This window comes from Notolepis coatsorum (genome assembly GCF_963971535.1).
Source record: "Notolepis coatsorum genome assembly, chromosome: 14".
NCBI lineage: Eukaryota > Metazoa > Chordata > Actinopteri > Aulopiformes > Paralepididae > Notolepis > Notolepis coatsorum.
In genome coordinates this window covers 55,842,975-55,850,805 of record NC_140178.1, presented here as the reverse complement: position 1 = coordinate 55,850,805, position 7,831 = coordinate 55,842,975, and the positions used below count along the sequence as shown (strand labels likewise).

The window sequence follows — 7,831 nt, the reverse complement described above, 5'->3', positions numbered from 1 at the left end:
TGTAGTGACGTCGGCGTTTGATAAGCTTTTTTGATTCGCACGTGCATGTTATTCGTGCGTGGACCTTTTTAACTCTTTCAGAGTGGCATTTCCGGTGTCAAATGGAAAAAAATAAATAATGAAATTATATACCAATGATGTAAACTACCCATAATTGATCAGTAGGGTTTAACCTGGAGGTTGGGCTTTAATCATCTTTAGGATAGAGGGGGGTATCATGCACCCCCCGGAAATATACTTCTAACCAGTGTTTCTAGATTTGAAAAAAAATTATAGGCTTATGTTAACAAGTTGTCAGAGTGTCCCATGTATCATTTATATGCAAATTAAGGACATGATTATCAAAAAACCGCAAACAAATCTGTTTAATATATCTCAGCCAATATTGCAGATAACTGAACCAATTTGGACAAGTCAATCAGGGCAAGATTATTTGACGCATATCTCGCCTAGAAAGGCTTTCGAAATAGTGAAATGCCATTTGATGGTAGAAATTCGTTTGTTTTCACTCATAAGATGGCGGCGGTCATAAGATGGTGGCGGTCTCGTAACAATAACCTGCAAACCATCCACGTGGTACATACATGTACATAGGCTATACTATAGGTGGCAGTGAGATCCTGCTGTAACAACCTCTGTGGAAATATTATCACATTTAAAAAAAGATAAAATCTCCTAAGTTTTAACCTTAACCTAAACAAACGTATTGCTGAAAATATACACTCTATGACTGCTGTCATATACTGCAGAGAACTCTTTCATGGCAAATAAGTAATCTGGTCTTTCCAAAGACATGCGGGACACGTGTGCACGAATACACCTTAAATGATTTTCGAATATAATGCAAAGTTTTGTTCATATTGATTCTACCAAGTGTATACTTTTTATTTCTGAATTTCCCATTCTTAATTCTTACATGTGTGCATGAACACATTCATTGCTTTAGCTGCTTTGCACGAACAAACATGTACGCTAGCATATTGTTACGGTAAAATACGTGGAAATGTACATTTTAAGACAAGACGACAGTCGCAGATTTCTATTATATAATGACTATTTGAAAACAATGACTTAATATAAATGTCTTACTGGGTCGGGTCTTGCTGCTGTTCCTGTCTTTCAGGGCGGAAAAAGTTTTTTTTTTTGTGTGATGAGGATTTATATAAGAACCTCCCATGCGCAGAACAGCTTGCATAGGTATCTGTGTCTTTTGCCGGTAGCTAAATGACAATGTAATTATAATGTGATTGATTGATTGATTGATTGATTGATTGATTGATTGATTGATTGATTGATTGATTGATTTAAAAGTTTATTAACAGATTGCAGAATGGGTACAGTGCAGTACAGCTCAATACATACAATTGTTAAGGGGATGCAGACCAGAGAAAGACTTCCCCCATTTTCAATTCATCATATGTACACGACTTACAGATAGACAGTACTGCTACATCTATACATTTATGACATACCAGATTTGCAAATACAGTACTGTTTGTGATACAAAAAGTGTCCAGAAAAAGAGTGTATATACATTTGACGTCGAAACTGTATACATTGGAGGAGGTTGGGTAGGTGGGGTGGGGTTGGGTGGGGTGGGGGGGGGGGGCTGTACATTGGAGGTGGGGGGGGGGGGGTTGGGCAGGGGGGGGGGGGGGACAACTGGGTTAGGAAATGTTTCAACTCATTCAGAACGCAGCGGCCCGCCTGATCTCAAACCTACCGAAGTCGGCCCATGTCACCCCACTTCTTAGGGACCTGCACTGGCTCCCCATTGCTGCACGAATCCGCTTCAAGGCCCTCGACCTAGCATACCGTGCGGCAAAGGGAACCGCTCCCGCCTACCTCCGGTCAATGGTTTCTAACTACACACCCTCAAGACCCCTACGCTCTGCATCTTCTGGCCGCCTCAGACCTACTCCTATCCAAGCTCCGGGAGGGTCATCAAAGAGAAGTCGCCTATTCTCAGTCCTTGCCCCACAATGGTGGAATGAACTATACCCACCCCAGTTAGGACAGCCGAAACACGTCCAATCTTTCACCGTCGACTAAAGACGCACTTCTTCAACCATTATCTGAATTAAAAAAAAAAATCTAACCCTAACTAACCGTACTGTCATGCACTAATAAACTAACCAGCACTCAACACTTTGATGAACATTGTTGCTCAGCTTGTGCCCTTCCTGATGGCTTGTCGTACAGAACATGTAAGTCGCTTTGGATAAAAGCGTCAGCTAAATGACTAAATGTAAATGTAAATGTAAATTTGTAGGGGCCATGTTTCGAATTGCAGTATCCCGTATAGGTGTTCTTTGAGGGTGTTTTTGAAAGTGGGTAGTGATTCACATTCCTTTACAGCTTTGGGTAGGGCGTTCCACATTGATGTGGCATAATTGCGAAACGTGTTTAGTTCATTGTTTGAGCCGAATCTGGGTTTAACATGATTTGTTGAGCTTCCTCTAGTGGTTGTGGTATTCACTGACCTTTGGGAAGTATTTTGACATGTACATGGGTACCTTAGTCGTATAGTGTATCTTGTAGACCAGGCCCATTGCAAGTTGCTGTACTCTGTCGTCTACTCTAAGCCATCCTAGGTTGTCAAAGTGGGCAGGGGTGAGGTGGGTTCTGGGGGTAAGGTCAAGTAGTAGTCTGACCAGTTTGTTTTGTGATGTTTGTAATTTAGATTTAAGCGCCTATGAGGTGCTTTGGTACCATGAGGTGCACGCATAGTCGTAGTATATTGAATGAGGGCTCCTGCCAGAGTCTTCAGGGTATTCTTGTTTCTTGAGAGGAGATCCGGTACAAGAATCTAGTTCGTTGGTTGACTTTTTTTATTACATTGGATGCCATTTTGTCACAGGAAAGATTTGCCTCTAGGATGGAACCCAGGTAGGTAATTTTGTCTTTCCTTGTGACAATATTGTCACCCATGCACTGCAACTGAGAAGCCGTCGGTCTTGCTGAGTTTGTTATTTGAACCGAAGAGAATGGACTCTGTTTTGCCCATGTGTAATGATAGTTTGTTATCAGCGAGCCATATGCAGATTTTGCCTATATAGTTCCGAGCTGAGGGTTTTTTCAACCTGCAACTTGTTCTTGTCAGAGACCAGCATGGCTGAGTCGTCCGCAAACAGGAACAAGTTGCAGTCACAGGCTGACGACATGTCATTTGCATAAATTAGGAAGAGTAGCGGTCCTAGTATGCTTCCTTGTGGAACACCACAGCTCACTGTGAGGGGGGGGGATAGAGTATACCGTTTACCTCTACCATCTGTTCTCTCCCCTCCAGGTAGGATTGCATCCAGCTCACTGATAAGCTATCAAAATCAATTGCTTTTAGCTTGTCAATCAGAATGGAGTGATTGACAGTATCGAAGGCCTTTTGTAGGTCCAGCATGACCATGCCGCAGTATTTGCCCGCGTCCACCTCTTGTTTGATGTGGTCGTTCAAATAGAGGAGGCATGTGTCAGGGAGCAGCTAGATATATAGCTTAGCACAAGGGCTGGAAGCAGTAGGGAGCAGCTAGCTATATAGCTTAGCACAAGGGCTGGAAGCAGTATAGGGACCAGCTAGCCTGCTTAGCACAAGGGCTGGAAGCAGTAGGGAGCAGCTAGCTATAGCTTAGCACAAGGGCTGGAAGCAGTATAGGGACCAGCTAGCATATAGCTTAGCATAAGGGCTGGAAGCAGTAGGGAGCAGCTAGCTATAGCTTAGCACAAGGGCTGGAAGCAGTATAGGGACCAGCTAGCTATAGCTTAGCACAAGGGCTGGAAGCATTATAGGGACCAGCTAGCCTATAGCTTAGCACAAGGGCTGGAAGCAGTAGGGAGCAGCTAGCTATAGCTTAGCACAAGGGCTGGAAGCAGTATAGGGACCAGCTAGCCTATAGCTTAGCATAAGGGCTGGAAGCAGTAGGGAGCAGCTAGCTATAGCTTAGCACAAGGGCTGGAAGCAGTATAGGGACCAGCTAGCCTATAGCTTAGCACAAGGGCTGGAAGCAGTAGGGAGCAGCTAGCTATAGCTTAGCACAAGGGCTGGAAGCAGTATAGGGACCAGCTAGCTATAGCTTAGCACAAGGGCTGGAAGCAGTATAGGGACCAGCTAGCCTATAGCTTAGCACAAGGGCTGGAAGCAGTAGGGAGCAGCTAGCTATAGCTTAGCACAAGGGCTGGAAGCAGTATAGGGACCAGCTAGCCTATAGCTTAGCACAAGGGCTGGAAGCAGTAGGGAGCAGCTAGCTATATAGCTTAGCACAAGGGCTGGAAGCAGTAGGGAGCAGCTAGCTATAGCTTAGCACAAGGGCTGGAAGCAAGCAACTATAGCCTATAGTTTAGCACAAGGACTGGAAGTAGGGAGCAGCTAGCGCTCTGTAAAAAAATTAACTCTGACGCACAGAGATGAAATTGATGAAATTGAATTGGGTGATGGTGTTGGAGGTCTGACCCCCCACCCTGACCGCCTGGGGTCTTTCACTCAGAAAGTCCAGTACCCAGGCGCTCAGGGCGGAGCTCAGACCCAGCTCGATCAGCTTGTCCACCAGTCTGGTGATGGGGACTATGGTGTTGAACGCTGAGCTGTATGAACAACAGTCTCACATAGCCCCCCTTCTGACGGTCAAGGTGAGAGAGGGTGCTGTGCAGTACCTGGGAGACCGCGTCGTCAGTGGACCTGTTTGTCCTGTATGCAAATTGCATAGGGTCCATATCACTGGGGAGGGAGGCACAAATGTGGTCCTTGACCAGCCTCTCGAAACATTTCATGACCACAGAGGTGAGTGCCACCGGTCTGTAGTAATAACTGTGAATTGAACTTGCATTGCTGCACTATAGTCCATCCGTTGCAAGTCAACGCCCCCCCCCCCCCCCCCCCTCCATCCATTAACTCAACTGGACTGTCACTGTAATATTTATGTACAGTTGTACAGTGTCCCCCACCCACCCCTCCTACCCAACCCCCCCACCCACCCAACCACCTCCAATGTACAGTCAGATTGGTTATTTTTGGTTGAGGTTGAAAAAGCTATGTTGATTCAATATTTAATTACAGATACCATTTCAACATTTGAAAAACTGTCGTTGAATCAATTTAGTAGATTCCCCCTCCCCTCCTCCCCCTCCCCTCCCCTTCGAGAGGGTATAGTCCTAAGCAACTCGCGAGACCTAGAAGATCTCACGGGACTTGAGGTATTCAAACACTTTGGCGCGATGGATGGTGTCTTCACTGACTGGCTTGACAAATAGTCTGAGCCAAACTCCTTGGTAAGTCATTGACAATATTATGTATTATGCCATTCACATACCATAATCTTGCTGTCATCGTTTGACTACATGCTACTTTGTGAATTATTACCGTGGTGGCAACTAGTAGGCTAGAACGAAGCTTGTTAGCATTATTAGCTAACATGCTGGTATACTTAACTGGTAAGTGAGTTCTTATGGGAATAGTATGATTCCGTTCAGATACCATCACCGGGCTGTTATCGTTTGACTAAATGTTATCTCTGTGCCGTGGCAAATAGTTTGGAGCTTGTTTGAGCAAATAGTGATGCATATTATTATAGCTACTAACGTTAGCTAGCTAGCATGCTAGCTAACGTTATTCTGCCATTTTGTTTCGTGATTAAAATGTATGTTTTTAATAGTTACATAAGCATTGTTGTAACTAGTGTTAACAAATACTTTATTATAGTTCAATTGTGTTAAACTTGGGACACAGCCATGGCTCTATTTTATTTCGTTTTGTATGTGAGGCATTTTAGCTTGCAGTTGTTGTGTTGCATTGTGGGTCTTCAGCACAAAGTAATCCCTTGCTGAGGGTAAGATGGTTTTCTGTCTGCTCAGACTCAGAATACTTAATTAACATGATCTGTGCTTCATAAAAAACAGATATTATTTATCTGGTTTTGGTTATTTTGCACAGTAAATACTTATTCAGGCCTACCTGCAATTCAGAATTTAATCCAGCAGGGCGGCAGTGATGTTCATTCTGCCTTTTGTTATATATAAAAAATGGGGCTTTGAAAGACTGACATATTTGAACTTCTAGCTCCTGCTACTCTAAACATATATATATATAATATACACAGTCTTGATAAATTGCATACAAGGTTTTTTGAATATTTTGATCGTCTTCTTTTTAGAATTCGCTGGCAATCATCGCCGCTATCAAGGTGAGTTAACTAACACATTCTCAAATCATGTTTTGTTTTTACCACCAGACATGCGCTAGGTATATGGAGCTAGGTACACTTGCTACTGTAGGTTATATGGTGCTCATTGATAACTACTTTGATGGTGCTTATTTTTTCCTTATTTTGTTAATTATGTTGCTCTTTCTCTAGGAATGCCAATGTATAACTCCAGCCCCTATTACCACACTGCCATTGATTCAGCTCAGTAAGTATTATCTTTCAATTCAATATTGTCTGTCTCTCTCACCCCACTTCAAACTTCACACCTTTATCTGTGTTTTCATCTCTGTCTTTCTGTCTCTCTCACCTCGACCCCCTCCACTTCACACAACACCTACATTGCCAAAGCCTTTGTCATTTGATGACACAGCAGTCCCTCTATCTCCGTCTCCCTCTCTCACTGGCATAACATTTTTATTGTCGTATTCAATATTTCAGAGATTCTTCGCCAGAGGAACTTGAAGCCATTCCTGAATTACCACCAGAGACCAGCAGTTGCACGCAGGCAGAGACTGCCTGCAGCGTGAGTTGAATTTTATACACAAGTTCACTGGTGTTTATTCTTATATAAAACGTCTCTAAAGACGTATGTTTACCTTTGCATTGATTGGCGGATTTTTGACTGAAGACATTGGATCTTTCCTGCTCTCCCATCCAAGTCCCAGGTTGTAATGACGTAATCATGACACTTAGTTGATTTTGAGTAGACAATTACTCGTTGCATCTGGGCTCATAGTCATAGCCATATAGGAATGACCGCTACACCGTCGCGCCAATAGCGGCCGAGGGAGGGAGAGTTAAGCGATTTCTTTGTCATTCAGACAGATTCTCCTATCTGCACCTATCTGACACGTATAGCCACTGATGGTGGAGAAGTGCTGTCCAATTAGCCATTTTGGGGAAATGCAGGCATAAAATAATATTCTGTTGTGTGTCACTGTCAAACAATCCAATATTTCAGAGATTCTTCGCCAGTTGCGGGAATTATGTCACCACCTGAAGACGCAGACCACCACCTGAAGCCCATGTAGAATTGTGAGTTGAATTTTATACATGATAGATCAGTGGTTCTCAAACTTTTTACACCAAGTACCACCTGAGAATGTAGCTGGCTCTCCAAGTACCACCATATGACCGGTGTTAAAATACAGTCTATTCAGCTATGCACAGTTCACGCAGGAGGCAAATGTATTCCTAATACCATTATTTATTGTTAACTTTTGTCAGACACAGCCACAATGTACAAAGGGATAGCACTAGAACTAGCAAACGCGTCCACACAACTCATACAATGCAAGGGCATTGAGAACATAATAACTAACATTCTCACATAGCAAGTGAGAAAATTAAGAACAACTGTATTTCAGCAAATGTACTTAATCTCTATCTCTCTCTCTCTCTCTCTCTCTCACACAGCAAGCAATTGTCCATCATTCTCTCTCTCTCTCTCTCTCTCTCTCTCTCACACACACACACATACACGCACACACACACACACACACACAATTATTTTGTTACAAAAACTTAATTTCCTGCATTCTGGTGCAGGACTTTTTGAAATTTTACCCTTTAAATGCCAGTTTGTGTGATGGCATCACAAATTATTGTTAAAATAAACACACAAAGTAAAATATGTTCAA

At 43.1% G+C, this 7,831-nt stretch overlaps 1 long non-coding RNA gene across 1 annotated transcript; it reads left to right on the top strand.

Annotated features, from left to right (window-relative positions):
* Positions 1-5,189: 5,189 nt before the first annotated feature.
* Positions 5,190-6,696, top strand: LOC311240294. Its single transcript, XR_014620483.1, has 4 exons — positions 5,190-5,259; positions 6,141-6,170; positions 6,342-6,396; positions 6,630-6,696. It is a non-coding gene; the product is annotated as an uncharacterized lncRNA (long non-coding RNA).
* Positions 6,697-7,831: the final 1,135 nt, after the last annotated feature.